General features: G+C 42.6%; 1 protein-coding gene across 8 annotated transcripts in view; it reads left to right on the plus strand.

The window, feature by feature from the left end:
* The window catches only part of ENAH (ENAH actin regulator), a 199504-nt gene that overhangs the window by 33152 nt on the left and 149815 nt on the right, over positions 1-16537 (plus strand). Inside the window, exon 1 of one of the 8 annotated variants that reach the window (XM_090047882.1) lies at positions 4846-5018. The exons of the other annotated variants lie outside the window; for them this stretch is intronic. The gene's annotated coding sequence lies outside the window, so the exon portion shown is untranslated. Of the gene's footprint in view, positions 1-4845; positions 5019-16537 lie in introns of those variants that run through there. 8 annotated transcript variants of the gene reach the window in all.

Genomic DNA, 16537 nt, shown 5'->3' on the forward strand with positions numbered 1-16537 from the left:
GGTCCTCAGGCCCGCACTGTTTAACATCTTCATCAGTGACTTGGACGAGGGGATGAAAAGGACCTTGTTCAGATTTGTGGATGACATTAAGATGTGGGGAGAGGTGGGCATGCTAGAAGTGAGGGACAGGCTATAACCAGATCAGGACAGGTTACAGGGGTGGATGGATGAGAATAGGATGCAATTCAATACTGACAAGTGCAAGGTACTGCACCTAGGGAGAAAGAGATGCTGCTGGGTGTATAGACTGGGGAACTCCCTTCTCATCAGCACAGAGGCAGAAAAGGATCTTCGGAGTCATTATTGACTCGAAGAAGAATATGGGCTGACAATGTGGGGATATGGTCAGGAAGGCTAACCACACCTTGTTATGCATCCACAGATGCATCATGAGCAGGTCCAAGGAGGTGATCCTCCCCCTCTGTGTGATGTTGGTCAGGCTGCAGTTGGAGTACTGCTTCCACTTCTGGGTGCCTCACTTCAGGAGGGATGTGGACAGCATTGAGAGGGTCCAAAGGAGGACCACTCGTATGGTTTCACAGTTTCATAGTTGGTAGGGTCGGAAGGGACCTGAGCAGCCCCCTGCCATGGGCAGGAAAGAATGCTGGGGTCAAATGACCCCGGCAAGGTGTCTGTCTAGCCTCCTTTTGAAGACCCCCAGGGTAGGAGCGAGCACCACTTCCCTTGGAAGTTGGTTCAAGATCCTAGCCGCCCTGACTGTGAAGTAGTGCCTCCTTATCCAGCCTGAATCTACTCTCCATCAACTTATGGCTGTTATTCCTCATTACTCCCGGTGGTGCTCGGGGGAACAGGGACTCTCCCATTGCCTGCTGGTCCCCCTTAGTCGTTTGTAGACGGCCACCAGATCCCCTCTCAGCCTTCTCTTGTGGAGGCTGAACAGATTCAGGTCCCATAGCCTCCTCTCGTAGGGCCTGCCTTGCTGCCCCCTGATCATGCGAGTGGCCCTCCTCTGGACCCTCTTGATGGTGGAGAGCCTTGTGGGCTACTTATCTTCTGACTTTGGTCTGTGGATGACTGCACATGACTGAAAGCAAGAAAGAAAACATTAGGGAAGTGTCAAGTTCATCTTTTCTGCAGTGGGGAGGACAGAGAAATGGCAGCAGTGCATAATGCAGGAACTGCAGCCAGTAGTTTGCTGCTACTGCTGGGAAGAGATGTCGCCTCTATTTTTTTCCCACCAACATGCATGTCAGGTACTTCTGGGTGCTGCTTCTGCTGGCCCGTTACACCTCTGAGTCTAGGTGATGGTCAAAAGGGAATTTTTCAACCACCATTTCTCTCCAAACTGTTGCTAACTACAAGACTAGATGGTAGTCTTGGACAGTTTATCCAGTTTAGAAGAAGAGAAAAGGATAGATATATGGAGCTAAGGAGTTGCATAAGTAATTGATTTAGACATTGAAATGACAAATTGGAGCATACAAGATTGCAATGGGTGAGAGTCGGGAGTCAATGAGGAAGATGACTGGAGAGGACCTGCATAAGTGGTAAATAACAGCAACAGAAGAGAGTCAGCTCCATGCTGTTCAGCAGTGGGAAAGGAAAGATTGAAAGCAGCAAAATGGTGAGAGGTAAAAACAATGCAATGTAGTGTATATATAATTCAGTATGAGAGACCCCTGTAAGAGTGGGTAGCTATGAAGGAAACATCATTAGGTACAGTTTTCCGAGAGTCAAAGGATGAAGCTGTGTGTGGTTGTGATTTAAAAAAAAAAAAAAATATATATATTTTAAAGAGATAAAGTAGATGCTCCACAACAAGGGAAGTGAGGGAGTTGGAAGTCGGGTCAAAATTGCCTACAGCAGAACTGTTCAGCCATTTCTGATGTCATCTTAAGGGAATTTTAGTTTCCTTTCCCTTTGTCAACATACACGCACTTTGAAAGGAATTAGAGGGGACACACAGCTGGTCTAATGGTTTTAATGCTAGCTTGCATCAAGTTAGATTGATTTAAAATTGTTTATGCATGGACCAAAATGTCCTAGGGCACCACTCCAGAACTTATGTGGTTAGACTAATCATTTCAGTATCTATGCTAATACAAAGTGCTGGCCCCTCTTCCAAATGAGATAGATGAGAATTAAATAGAAATGGTAGTTTTAGAGTGATGTGATAGCTGTGATGGTCCAGGAATTATGCAAGAGGCAAGGATTTTTGTGGTTGATACCTCTTATTGGACCAGCCATATAGTTAGGATAAAGTTGGACATGTTTTAGAGGGCAAAGCACTCTTGCGTAAATCCTTGCCTCTCGTATAACTCCTGGACCATCATGGATGCAACATTAATCGTTACCATAACATGGAAGATTCCAAAGTCTGCCACTTAGTGGGAGACCCGAAGAATGCTGTGCATTGGAAAGCATGTCTAACTTTGGACCAACTATACAGTAGGTCCAAGAAAAGATATCATTCCCAAAAAAATTCTTACCTCATTTAAATAAAAAAAAATAACGGGAATGTGTGGAAAGCACATCAGCTTTCTTTTTGATCACAACAATAAACAGTGCAGCTAGCGCAATAACTTATAAAATGTATGCTGTAAAATTTATGTTGTAAAAATCAACATTTGGCAAGATTGTCTGGAACTTAAAATGGAATTTAAAAAAAAATTAATGTTTTGAAAAAAAATGGGATATTTTGCTAATAGTTATCCAGTAGTCTTGCATTTTGCTCTGTGTAGTCTTTAATTGGCTGAAGTAAACTATTTTTGATTGCTTCAGTTTAGCTACTTGCCTCTTCTGCCTCTTGACAAAGGAGGCTAGGTGTAGACATTCAGAAAGATTGATTCCACCTCAGGCTATGTTGCATGTTATTCTGTAGTGGCATAGTTTAGATTGGTAGTGAACAGAACACACACCCTTCCTGCTTGGGTGGGGTGGAGGGGCAAATCTTAGATTGGATTAAAAATGACGATACCAAGTCTGCGTGCCAAACTTCTGTTATGGGTATAGACTAGTTTCCAATCACTTATACTGGTAAAAGTGTAATGTCTGTACCTGGCCTGAAAGCAGATGCAACGGACAAAAAGTGGTCTACCCTCTTGCATCAGGAGTTTGAGGATTCCTTTGGCATAGTGGATTATAGGGCTGTGCAAAATGTCTAAGTGTTTTGTTTTGAAGCTGTTTTGATGCATTTTGAGCTCGAAACAGTGAAATCAAAATGAAACAAAAAGCTTCAAAACAGCTTTGAAACGAAATGAGGGCACTCAAAATGTTTTGAAATGTTTCAAAGCAGCTTGGTGGCAGGAGGCAGGGGAGAGCTAGGGCTGTGCTCTGAGCACCTTTGAAGCCCCATGGAGCTGTGCTCCACCTCCTGCCACTGGGTTGAGCTCTGTGGGGCTGGCAGAGCTGCTCTGAGTGCAGGCGGGAGGTGGGGAGAGCCAGGGCTGCGCTCTGCCTCCTGCTGCTAGGCTGAGCTCCATGGGGCTATGGAGCTGCTCAGAGTGCAGCCTGGTGGCGGGAGGTGGGGAGAGCCAGGGCTTCGGTCCAACCAGCTCTGCCAATCCCACAATCTCAGCCTGGCAGCAGGAGGCAGGGAGAGCCAGGGCTGCGCTCCACCTCCCGTGGTTGGGCTGAACTCCATGGGGCAGTGGAGCTGCTTGGAGTGTAGCCCTGGCTCCCCTGCCTCCCGCCACTGGGCCAGATGACAGGCTGCTGCTGCTTCCTGGGGCCAGCAGCAGCATTGGTCTTCCTTGTCGCTGGGCACAGGCTGTGTCCAGCAGTGGCAGCCTTCTGTTGTCCAGCGCAGATCCAGGGGCCCGCACCGCCTGGAGGAGTCTGGCACAGCCCCGCAGCTCACCTGGGGGTGCAGGTCCCTGGATCTGTGCTGGATTACAGAAGGCTGCTGCTGCCGGCAAGTGTCGCGAGTTTTTTTCCTTTTGAAGTTTGAGGTGCAGTTTCTGATATACCTCTGCACCTATTTCCTTGAAACTTGGGAGGCTTCATGCCCTCAGAAGGGGCTACCATCCCTGCAATTTGCATCCAAATCAGGCAAGAAATGACAGAGTTTTAGGCATTATCATGATTCCCCATTGTAGCCTATGGGCAAAACATTGAAACAGCGAAATGGTTTTGATGAAGCGAAACAGAACAGTGCTTTGAAATGAAATGATGAAATGAAGCACTGTCCCTTTGAAATGGCGAAATTGACATTGAAACAAAATGCTGGTGTTTCGCACAGTCCTAGGAATATGGTAGTTTTGCTGCTGTTTGAGATGATAATTACCTTTTTAATGTTTTGATTTAATCTCTCATCTGTAAAGCCTGCCCTTTCCTTCTCTTGGTTTAGAATGTATGAACAGGAACGAAAACTACTGTTGTGTCTTTCCCAAGAAAGAAAACTGTTTCTGATGTTGCCAGTACAATTGTTTTAATCAACCTATTGCTCCTACAGGCAGTCTAAGCAGTCCGTGGATCTGGGAGACCACGTTATACACAGCTTGTGGAAAAAAAACCTTTTTCAGCACTTTAGGATGTGAAGAATGAAACAAGCTTCCAGAAGTGGTAAAGTTTTTTGCTGCATGAACAGCTTGACATGAAGTTACAGAATGAACCTTAAAAGAGAGACCGCTCTCCTCAAGTATATTTTCTTGGGACATAGAGTAGTGAGGTATAGAAGGTGGATGTGAGGTTGGAGAGGCTGAACTGTAGAAATAAGATGTTGGCTGTAGCTCACTGGTTTCTTTTAAAACTTGCAACTGTTGCGCTCTGGAAAGCATATGATTTTTTTTTTTTTTTTTTTTTTTTTTTTTTTTTACTGGCAGTTACAGCTCTTAGGATGGAGAAGGAAGATGCCACAGTTAATGTTGCCTGTGATGTTAGCAGTAGGTCTGGGAAGAAGTTACTGTCACACTACCATTTCAATAATGACCACTAGCTAAAATTCTTCAGTCCCTTCCTGCAAGTGCAAACAAGCATTCCCACCATGAATTTGGAAACCTTTCCCAATTAATACTGCTTCCAGTATTGGTTCTGTTTGCTGGCTCTGGAAATGAACGGTAAGTCTGAGCCATAACTGCAGAAGAAAGGGATATTAGGGATAACAATTTTATGAATACTAACCACAATACTGAATAGGACACTTTATTTTCATCCTAAAGTGCCTATAACAGGTACCTTGCACAGCTTACAAAACATGCTACAATATTCTTTTTCAAAAGACAGACCCTTGTGTAGCCCAAAGAGTGGGACAGAATTATAACTTTTTGGCACCATATTAGAAATCTGGAGTTCTGGGTTCTGCTCCTTGCTATGCCACAGATTCCCTCTGTAGCTTTAGGGAAGTCATACAATTGGTTTTCAGTTTAGTGTGGGGATGAAGCTGATCTCTGTGGTATGTAGTCATTGACATTATACTATATGATTAAGTTCAGTAGTATAGAAGAATTCCAAATAGTTGTGCTAATTGGGACTGACTTGTGTGCAGTCATTAAAACATGGAGTTGATTATCCTCCTAAAACATGAGTAAAAATATACTATAAATAAAAGGAATTGAAGCCCTTAAAAAGGTATTTTTTTGAAGCTCTTGCAAATAATGAAAGATTTCCTGATTAAAGAAGTGCAGGCTCTTTTTATGTCTTTTAAGTGCAGAAAAGAAATGACACTGCAGAAATATCATAATGGTTGGTTGGACATTTGGAAAATCTCCTTGTGGAAGGTTCATCTATCTTTTTCTGGAATTTTGAAAGATGCCCATAAATGATTTGCTATATGTTCACAGTGCTCTAGAGCAGTGGTCTCCAAACTTTTTTGATAGTGCACCCTTATCAGTAAAAATTTTTTGAGCACGCACCCCCAGTATATGTATATTTATTGGGGGCACCACTGAGGGCGCCACTGTCAACCCCTCTGTTGTGGAGCTCCCACTCTTCCCTCAGGATACCTCGCGTACATATGTGACTGTCTGACATACAGACAGAGTGAGGGCACCAGTGTCAATCCGTATATTAAATATTAGTAAAGCTTGATTTCTTTCTTATTTTTTTAGATAAAAAATAAATATAAATAGAAGTTCTAATATTTTCTTCCCGCATCTCAATGGATTGTCTTGCACACCTCCTGGGGTGTGTGCACCCCACTTTGGAGACCACTGCTCTAGAGAAGGGGTGGCCAACCTGCAGCACATGTGCCACAAGTGGCATGAACAGCTTTTTTGTGTGTGGCACATGGCAGACTGGGGAAAGGATGGGCAACAGAGTAGTAGATTGGGCAGGGAGCAGAAGGCAGAGTGGCAAGGGAAAAGGATCATAGGGTGAGCGTTGGGACTAATTTTTGCCACACCTGCCAGAAAAGGTTGGTCCCCAGTGATCAGGGCTATCCTTTAACTGGGCAGGGCTGCCAGCTAGCAGCCTGCTAGTGGTTCACACGCAGCCAGCCGATGGGCCTCAGTAGCTGCCTGTCCCACTGTTGCTCAGTGGGAAAGGGCCCAGAGCTGTGCATTGCTGGTGCGGCCCTGTGAGCTGAGGGGTAGGGTTCCACCAGAGCAGCCCCACACCTAAGTTTGACAGTCCTGTTCTAAATAACTCGTGAAAACATTTCAGAAGGAGACTTATGATCAGCCTTTCTAAACTACTAAAGCAGTAATGTTAGATTTGTACTGTTAAGTAATACATTAACAAAGTACATGAGGAATATATCTGGAACTGTGACTAATTTAAATACAGTTTCTTTAACATTTACAATTAATTACCACTTTTCTAGGCATTTCTGCCTGTTAGATATACTGGTATCCTAAACCCTATTAGGTTGCATAATTAATAAAAGTCTTTTGCCCAAAGGAGATATAATAACTGATTAACTTTGCAACCTAATCACTTTTTTCTCCTGTTATGATTTATACAGAATGCATTGTCTTCATTTGATACAACTAAGTGCACTTAGTCTTGTGAAAGTACCTATTCAGAATTTAAATAAGTCAACTTTTGTGAGCATAAGGCAATATAATGCTGTATTTAACTTAATCCTATATGTTCTCGAATTTTAAAATGACCCCCTAATAATTAGATTCTGTAAATGGAAAATTTAGATGTTGCTTTAATGTTCCATGTATAGAACCTAATTATTGGCAGGTGTTGTTAAATTGCGACCTCACTCACTCTGCAATAGGGGAAATAGCAAGGCTGGGGTTCACGGCAAGTGGGCTGATTTCCCCTGCATTTTGTCCCATCATGCATACTGCATGGTACCTGCACCTCCTGTTCTCTGCTACTGCCCCTAGCTGCTGCTTACACTCATCTCCCAGCTCCACTCTGTCCCAGGCCACTGAGGTGGCTCTGACCCCTGCCCTGTCAGGCAGCACTGAAGCTCCAGCCCTGGATCCAGCTTCGATCTGGTCAGGGCTGGAGTTGGTGCAGTTGCTGCTGCTGCATGCCTGCCTGAGGGCTGGAGCCAGAGCCACTATGTGCTGGAATTGAGTAAATACAGTACATAGCAGTACCTGAAGAAAACTTTTTTTTTTCCCTCTATGCTCTTGAGTTATATTTTGCCTATGATGAAGTGAGAGAAATAACTGGGAAAAAATGTCAGTGTAGTGTTTAGTATATGAAAATCCTGTGTGGACTGATGTACCCCAGTATAATTTAGGTCAAGTTTGGATATCCATGTAAGTTGTATAACAGTTGGGACTACCAGCTGTCACAAAGTAGCAGGCACTAATTGCACTGCTTTCCTGCTAGGTTGCAGGGGAACAGTTAATGATTTTTGTATTTAGCAAATGGCTACCCTGGGGTAGAAGCTGACAATGTCAACTTTCCTAGTATTTCTGTACTATAGGATTCCCTCTTGTGAAGGGTATCACTCTCAGTTCATTTGAAGTCAGCCATGTCTTGTTTGGCTAGCAGGGGCTAGCTACTCCTTCTTTTTTTTTTTTTTTTTTCAAACAAGAAAATGCTATCTACATAATCTATTTTATATTTGGCTTTCAGAAGTAAATGTTTTCGTTGTTTTAGGATTGGAGGGCATCTCTTCTATGCTCAAACTTTTAAAAAATCTTTTAATACATAATAGTTTTGGTTAAAGGCTAAAAGAAGGATTAACTGAGAAGTCCACTTGTGTTTTCTTCAGCATTTAATTACTGTAGCTCCTGTCATACATTTTGTTTTTTTCCAATTTGGTCTTCTGGAAGTTGATAAATATAATACAGTAGCAAATATATGTGACTTGGATCCTGTTTTTATAGAGATTGTCTTCCATTTAGAATCCTTTTTCTTTCTTTTTTTTCCTCAGAGGAATTAAGTTCTTGATCTGGATATTTCTCTTGAGAGAAGATTTTACTCTTGGGAAAATACTTATTTATGAAATGGTTTGAAATAGGAAGATGATAATCTTATAAATTTTTGTGCATGGGTCCCTCTGTGTCTCCTCTCCATGAATGGGAAATGCCAGTGTTGTTTTCCAAGTAATGGAAAATTCCAGAAGCACCATCACGGCCTAGAGATTCACTTTGCAGCTCACAGTTTTGAATGGTAGAGGAAGGCTCCAGCATGGGATGACATGTCTGGTTTGGTTGTTTTGAATAATAGGAGTGAATGGATGAGAACCATGGCTGGGTTTTTTTATCTTGTTTTTCGAATTGTTTATAAAACCTTTGTTTTTAGTACAAACTGGTTTTAAACTCAATGTCGTTAAATTTAAAATTTAGTTTAGAGAATATTCCGTTGAAAGGCTTGCACACTTATAAAATTACTTTCCTTCAGGTCTTAAAGTGCTCATTTAAAAGATTCCTAGAAAGACAAGCAGCAGAAGGTGGATGCATAACACAATGATCTTTTGTGAGACCTTCTGGAATCAGGAACATCCAGTGAAGTGAAGGTTTTCGGGGGCGGAAGGGGAACAAAGTTCTTGCTTGTAACAATTATTTCAGCGACAGAAAAAACGGGTTTTCAGCCCCAGGCTTTAAACAATCAGTTTGTTTTTTGCCCTAAAATATTCTTAGATCCTGCCACACGTTCCAAAATCAGCAACTATGGACAATTATGGGAGGGATCTGTGAATCCAGTCTTGCTTTTAATTTGGTCCATACATCACCTAGCTCTAACATTCAGTTGTCTTAAGATACTGAGGCACTCTTCCAGCCTGGCCACTGCCCTTTTTGCTTTATGCGAAGTTACGCCTTTTTCTTGATTCGGATGTCTATATTTTCATATTACCAGGTTTGCCTGCCTTGTCTCTTGCTTACCTCTATGTTTTTCCATATACTCCTGTTGCTGTTCGTGCGACTATTTCCCTGCATGGCTTTCCATTCTTTCTCTAGGTTTTTGGTTCCTGTACTCTTTTTCTTCTCAGAATATTTTTCTATGAACTTCTGAATGTTTTTCTCTCGCCAGTTTCCAGTCTCGTTTTCTCCTGTTTCCACTTCTTACTATCAATTTTGTCATTGTTTGTAACAAGCAGTGTATATTGCATAGTCAAGTGTTTCTCCTGGTGTGATCTTACTGTTTATAAAATTTTCCTAGTTTTTGTCTCGCCTGGATATAGTCAGTTTGGCTTGCCACTTTTGTAGACAAGTTTATGTTCCCCTTACTCTTATTTTTTTCCTCTTAAATGCTCTTGTAATGAACAGATCTTTACACTCTGCCATTTCGAAGATCCTTTTTTTCCTTCTTTTCCCTCACCATTCCCAGTACCTTCACGAACATCAGAAAATCTGGTTTTACTAGCATGTTGAGTTAATTTGCCCCTGAATGATTTCTCTTCAGTGCTTCTTTTTCTTCATGACTGCATCTTGTTTGTGGTGCCATGCATTTTTAGTTGCAAGCCTTGCCATCAATCAGGTTAATATTTGGTGAATTCACTGTTCAGAATGAGTCTCAATCTTTGTGCAGTAACCCTTCTAAGAATATTTTAAAACTGGCATCTGGTTCTTTACCACTACTGCTCTTACACTTGGTCTTCTGAACACATCCTGCTTAGAACTTGTTTTTTTTTTTGGAGTATCTGCTAATTCCTGTCTTTTTCTTGTGAGGCTTTCAGTGTTTCACATGCCTCTTCTGAATTCTTGGCTCCCGTTGAATCCACCTTAACTGTGACTCCCATTTCTTTAGCTACAGCCATGGACTTTGAAGTACCTTTTGCCCATTTCTCACAGCAGTCAGACTTTGGAAACATAAATTCTGTTGTCTCCATAATTCTGTTATGTCATGGACAGATCAGCTGACTTTCATTTTCAAACTGCAGTTTTAGGCAGCACCTGAGTTTTGAGACTTTTTGTTTTCTGTTTTAACACCTGTTATTTCTGATCCAGCACCACTAGATTTCTGTACAGACTTTTTTTGAAATTTGTGCAATAACTAAAACATAAGGTAGTCCACAGTGGATTGTGAGCTTGTCTGTAGGGTCATTGCTGGAGAAATTTCTGAAAGCTTGAAAGTTATGACGTTCCCAGCTAACTATAATAGTTAAGTTTTTTATAAGTATTACATTTAGAACTGAAACTTAAAGAGTGTTTTTTCTGGTAGTATAACTTTTGTACCGGTAACTTTTACAGTTTTTCTCTAACTGGAGGACCAGCCATTCATTATAACTTTCCTATTGCCTTTGGGGCTATTTTACTTAATCATATGAGAACCCTTATCAAAAACTATGTTCCCAGCTAGTATTCTTAACCTGGTACATGCTGAAATTCTGTGAAGGTAATGATGCATGCAGTGTAAACACCATTCTGGTAATAATGAGGAAGCTGATGCATGCAGTGTAAACACAGATTACAAGTATGAGGTTCTTTGTGGGGTTGGTTAACATGAATTGGAGGGGCCACAATAGACCATGCTAGAGCAGTGTTTCAGAAGCTTGGGCTTTAAAATTAAATCAAACTTCTGGTATTGTGTGCTATCCTTTCTTTTTCTGTCCTTCCCACGTAAAGGAGGAATACTGAACTAAATTAGTTTTACTATATTAAAACTTTAAACAGTGAAAACATCTCTTCTGTACTTGGTATCTTTATTTGTTCTTAAAACAAAAGGAAATTGGTTGTATACATGAAAAAAACACTGCATAAAAGCTTTGTGCTGCTTAAATTGAAGGTTTGATACCTGATCATTGCACTGGCAGTTGTGGTTGCTGTGGGAACTTCTTGTTGTTATAACAGTCCTATTTTTAAGATGCTTTCCTTTACCTTTGGCTTGACACATTTTATTTATTTTTTAAAGAAGATAGTGCCATAACTGTTTGTATCCAAGGCAGAATTAAAGGGGCTAGTATCATTTCATTAGTGTGAGTAGTAATTGGACTTTCAAAATTATATATGTGCTTGTTGTAGGGTTTTGGATATTAAAATGTTGAGGGGAAGGAACGCAATAGTAAGTATATAGTGATGTAAGAGGTGGCCACTTAACTGCTTTACTCTGAAAAGGCTGGATTTAAAGACCAAATATTTCATTGAAAGAGGGGGCAGGGGAGTGGAATGTGCAAAAGTAAAACCTCACTGAGCATGTATCTACCCGTTTATGTATTCTAGGACTAAAACAGCTACTGTGACAGACCCTGGATTCTGTTATGCATTTTGAAGAAGTTGGATAGATTATGTCTGGTTCTCTTTTCAGCCTGTTAAGTGTTTCTTTAGGGCCTCAAACATTCATGGCTACTGAGGTCTAGGAGGGGAGAAAGCAGAGTTCAAAGTCAGAAACAAGGGAGGAGTCAAAACACTTGGATCTCTTAGCTGAAATTATTATATTATTTCAGGGCAAAAATGAAGCTTACAGTTGTTAGTTCTAGAGTTGATGCAACTATGGGGGAATAATCAGAATTGTATACTAGTTCATTAATCAGTTCAATTAGGTTTCAGCCTCAGGGCCAAAACAGTCTTCAATTATGTCTACAAAAATGCCATTGAGGAAAATGTAAGCTGCTCATGTGGAAATGAGGCCAAATTTTATCATGCAGAATATCTTATTTCTGGCAATACGCGTGTCTGAAAACGTCCTGTTTATTGTGCATTTCAGAATTTGAAGAGGCTGAAAATATATGTTGAAATATTAAGTAAATATATAACATTGAGATATAAAAGGCACAAGTTTGTAGTTTCTTTTCAGAAAAGAACTACATTTCAGCTTTGTGCTTTGTTAATGATGAAAAAAATCAGGTTTTTCTTTTATTTCAGAGAGACTTATTGAGCAACAGAAGGTGACTAAAACAATATCTAGCTTCATATTTAACTATCTTATGTATACTGTTTTTACATAATGGCTAATTTCAGAATATCCTCATTTTTGACACTTTTCAAGCTAAGTTTTTGGCACATAATTATGGACTTCTGTATACACGTTTTTCATTTTTTTTAAAGCCATATTTCACAACTGAAATGAAATTAAATACAAGATAAAACTTTTTTGAAAGAAAATGATGTTCTATATTTTAAACCAATTAATAATTTTGTCCTCATAGATTTTTTTTGTCTGAAGTTAACATTTTAATAACCAATTGAAACTGAATTAAATTATCAATTAAAATTGGTTAAGCAGAATTCATATTCAAATGGCAGTGAAAATAAATTGGTTATGAGGTTTTAATAGATCTTTTATACGGTTTCTAATTAGTTTGTGACATATATTAAACTGCATATTTGTTGGAAGATGACTGGATACGGGCTCTTGTTGCTCATTAGACCTCAGAGAAAATAAATAGCTCTAGTTGCTATGACTGACCCTCGGAGTGGTGAAAAGACATGAAATATGTAGTACAGGGGTGTCCAACTAGTGTCTTATGGGTCTCATGTAGGCTGCAGGCCCCAGTGGCTCCCCCTTCCCACTATTAAGGAGGAAAGGGGCTTGGGGCTCTGCACATTATTTAATATTAGAGTGGTGTTAATAATAACAGTCCAGAGTTGGAAGCCTGGAATTAATATACAATATAGTCTCTTATATAATCCTATATGTACAATATCAATGTATTGATACTGTTTTTTGGTAACAGTTTCAGCTAGTGTTGGGAGAGGAGAACAAGCTTCCTAAATTTGACTGAAAAATAAACTAGCCTAAATCCAGGAACTAGTCCATGAGCAGGGATCCAAGCTTTCTTGTTTCCCCTGGAAAAACATGGATTTTGGCAGATGACAGTAAGGAGCAACAGTCTCAGGTTGCAGCAAGGGAAGTATAGGTTAGACATTAGGAAGAATTTTCTTACTAGGAAGGTAGTTAAACATTGGATCAGGTTGTTCAGAGAGGTGTTGGAATCTCCATCCTTGGAGGTTTATAAGACCTGGCTGGGCAAAACTTTGGCTGGAATGATTTAGTTGGGCATGGTCCTGCCTTGTAGGGGGTTGGACGAGATGACCTCCTGAGGTCAACCCTAATTTTCTATGATTCTGTGATTTTTTTTTTTTTTCTCCTTTTCAAAGGAGAAAAAATTGGGAAACCACAGGTTTCTCCTTGCAGGCTGGCAGAGTTCTAGTCTCAAGGAGCTGCAGGGAGCTGGAGGAGGGTGATCGGAGGCAGGAGGTCACACATGCACGTGACCAGCAATGCAGCCAGGTAGCATGGTGGGGAGCAGCTCCTGCAGCTTCCTGCAGGTAAGTCTGTTGGGGGGGGGGGGAGGCATAGGCAGTGTGTGTGGGGGCATGGTGGGGCACATACCCCTCCCCCAAACTTCTGTAACAACATCAGGGTATGGGGCTGCTGCCTGGCCAGACTGGCAGGCAGAAACTGCATCTGGCCCAGTAGGTGGAAACTGGTGCAGGAGGGTGGAGCAGAGTGGGGTGGCTTGGTGCTGCTGCCACGGCTGCAACATGCCATGCCACCATGGCCACCAAGCTGCGGTGCCCCCTGCCCACCTGGCAGCAGCAGGGGGCACAGCTTCATGCTGCCTCTGCTGCAGTGCCTCAGCTTTGCAGCATGGCAGTGGATCTCTCAGTGGCAACAGCTTTGCAGCATGGCAGTGGGATCTCTCAGTGGCAACAGCTTTGCAGCATGGCAGTGGGATCTCTCAGTGGCAACAGCACCACTGCTGGGCAGGTAGAGGGTGCCTCACTGTGGTGGCCATGGTGGCATGGCACTCCCTCCTGTACTGGGTCCCACCTGCTGGGCCATGGAGGCAGCTCCTTCCCAGTGCTGGTTTGGTTAGGCTGTAGCCCCATACCCCACTGTGGGCACAAGGATCTGTTACTGAGGTACATGCACCTCCAATGCACACTGGTGGGGGGAGGCTATGGGTCAGGAGTGAGGGGGGGGGTACCAACAGGGCTGGAGGGGGGCTGTGTGTCAGGAGTGAGGGGCCCTTGTAGGGCCAGGGGGCTTCGGGTTAGGAACAAGGGGTACCAACCAGCAGGGGTTGGGGTGCGTGAGGGGGCACTGACAGAGCTGGGAGTGGTGGGGGACTGGGTTGGGAATGAGGAGTACTGGGGGGGGCTGGGGGTTGGGAGTGAGGAGGCATTGTCATGGGTGGGGCCAGGGCACTGGGATATCAGGGCTGCTCAGAACCACAAAGCAGCAGGGAAGAGAACTGCAGCTGGACTTGCATCCTGGTGAATGAAGGGGGTGATTTTTCCATGATGATAAAACCCCAAATCAGACACCAAAATATATAGGTATATAGAATTTATTTTATTATAATAGTAGGCTTACTAGTAGGCTTCCAAATTACTTTAAAATTGTAAATCAGTAGAATGTTGTGTTCAACTAATGTGTGTGTGCATATGAATGGCATTTAATTTTATCAGAGAATTTATGGGGTTTTAACCAAGAAAACCAAGATCCCTGGTCATGAGTAACTTTAAACCCCACTTTTTAAATTTTTCCTTGTCCACACTAGCTGGCATAACGCATCAATAGAGTTCAGTGGTCCATTTGAAAATGTTTTTTTACTTTGTGAGTAACTTGTAGCCTAGTTGGTTTAAAAAAAATGCATAGAATAGTATATAAGAAACACTTGTAGGAAAGTGCCGTTTTTACCCTGGGAAGTAGATTTTAGTCTCTTATTAAAATTAAATCATTTCTATGCATCACTTGCCTACATAGTTGCCCTACTTTGTAACACAAGTATTCCAGCAAATCACAAGTTTCTTGATACCATTATCAAAGGCAGTAGTGACATGTAGGGAGTACATGGGGGTGCATGTGCACCCCCTGAGAGCGCTGGTGCACCCCCTGTCAGGTTGTGCTCTTTGCTCAGACGACAGGCAGTAGGGGTAGGTGGGAGTGCTGGTGCACTCTCTGCGAGCACTGCGTGTACGCTGTGGCCACTTCCAGGAGCGCCATTGCTGCTTTTGTGAGCTGTGCAGCCGCTTACCAGTGGGTAAGTTTTGCCGCGGTGGACTCCGTGGCCCCAGTCACTGATGGGTCACTGGAGGGGGCATGCGCGCGCCCCCCCAACTAAGGTGGCACCAGTCGCCCATGAATAGATTGCTGTGACAACCTTTCTGCAAGTTGTACCTCTGCATCACTGGTGAATCTGCATCCATAAAGACCACTTCTGAACTTTCCACTCACTCATAGACCTGTTGAACCATACAGTTCTCATTATGTTGTGCCACAAGTCTAATGGTGAATTTCACTAGGCAGTATACCTTTGGCTCCAAAAATGAATAACAGAACCCTGTTCTTTACACACTTAACCTGTAAAGCCCTGTTGTACATGGTCACTAGTGTCACGTTAGGGGGCTGGACCTGATGAACTTGCAAGGTTCTTTTCAGCTCTAATGTCTATGAAATCTGTTGAATGCAATATGATGGATGCATTTGATAATGCTGCTATCAATGTTCTCTGCTGCTATGTAGCTTCCTGTTTGTTGTAAACATACTGTACTGAGCCCTGGAAACTGCATGAGCCAGTATGGGTTCCTTATAAATTTATATAGGGTCACTGGGAGTTGGGTCACAGGCCAGTGGGTTTAGGAGACTGGGAACACACTGGTGAGTACATTAGGATATATACATCTATAATCTACATAACAAGCGATTTTAAGCATTAAGGTATGTACACTTAGAATAAACATAACAGATAATAGACAGTCACCCAGTGGTAAAAAGTTTCAGCCACAAATAACAAGGTAACCAATGGGAAACACTAACCACAGAATATTGACATTGAGGAACCCTTGAGCTCTTCCCCCAGCTCCAGAGGGTTCTCAAACCAGTCACCAGTCCCACAGTGCACCCAGATGCGCCTTAACCCCACCACTGTGGCCCACAGAACAGGCTTAACTGTACACTGAGGCCTCACACTTGAGCCCTACCACTGTGGTTCATGGAGTCAGCTGCACTGCAGCTACCAGATCTCTTCCACATATCTTGCCAACTGCAGCCTACTTGGATCACGCTGCTGTAGCTCCTGGGTCTCTGCCCCACGTCTTGCTAGGTGCATGCAGCCTTTCAGGATCATCCCTACTGTAGCTTCTGGATATCTGTCTTGCCACCTACAGCCTGCTGGAATCAGCCCTGCTGCAGCTCCTATATCTCCGCTACATGTCTTGCTGCCATTCCTGCACATACTTTCCCAACTGTTACCTGTTTTGGCTTATGCCAAAACCCCAGCTGTCACTTTGCTCCCTTCCCCTTTCCTCAGCAGTCTACTGAGAAGTGCAGTTCC

This window comes from Crocodylus siamensis, chromosome 1, assembly GCF_052110815.1.
Source record: "Crocodylus siamensis isolate JL-2025a chromosome 1, ASM5211081v1, whole genome shotgun sequence".
Taxonomy (NCBI): domain Eukaryota; kingdom Metazoa; phylum Chordata; order Crocodylia; family Crocodylidae; genus Crocodylus; species Crocodylus siamensis.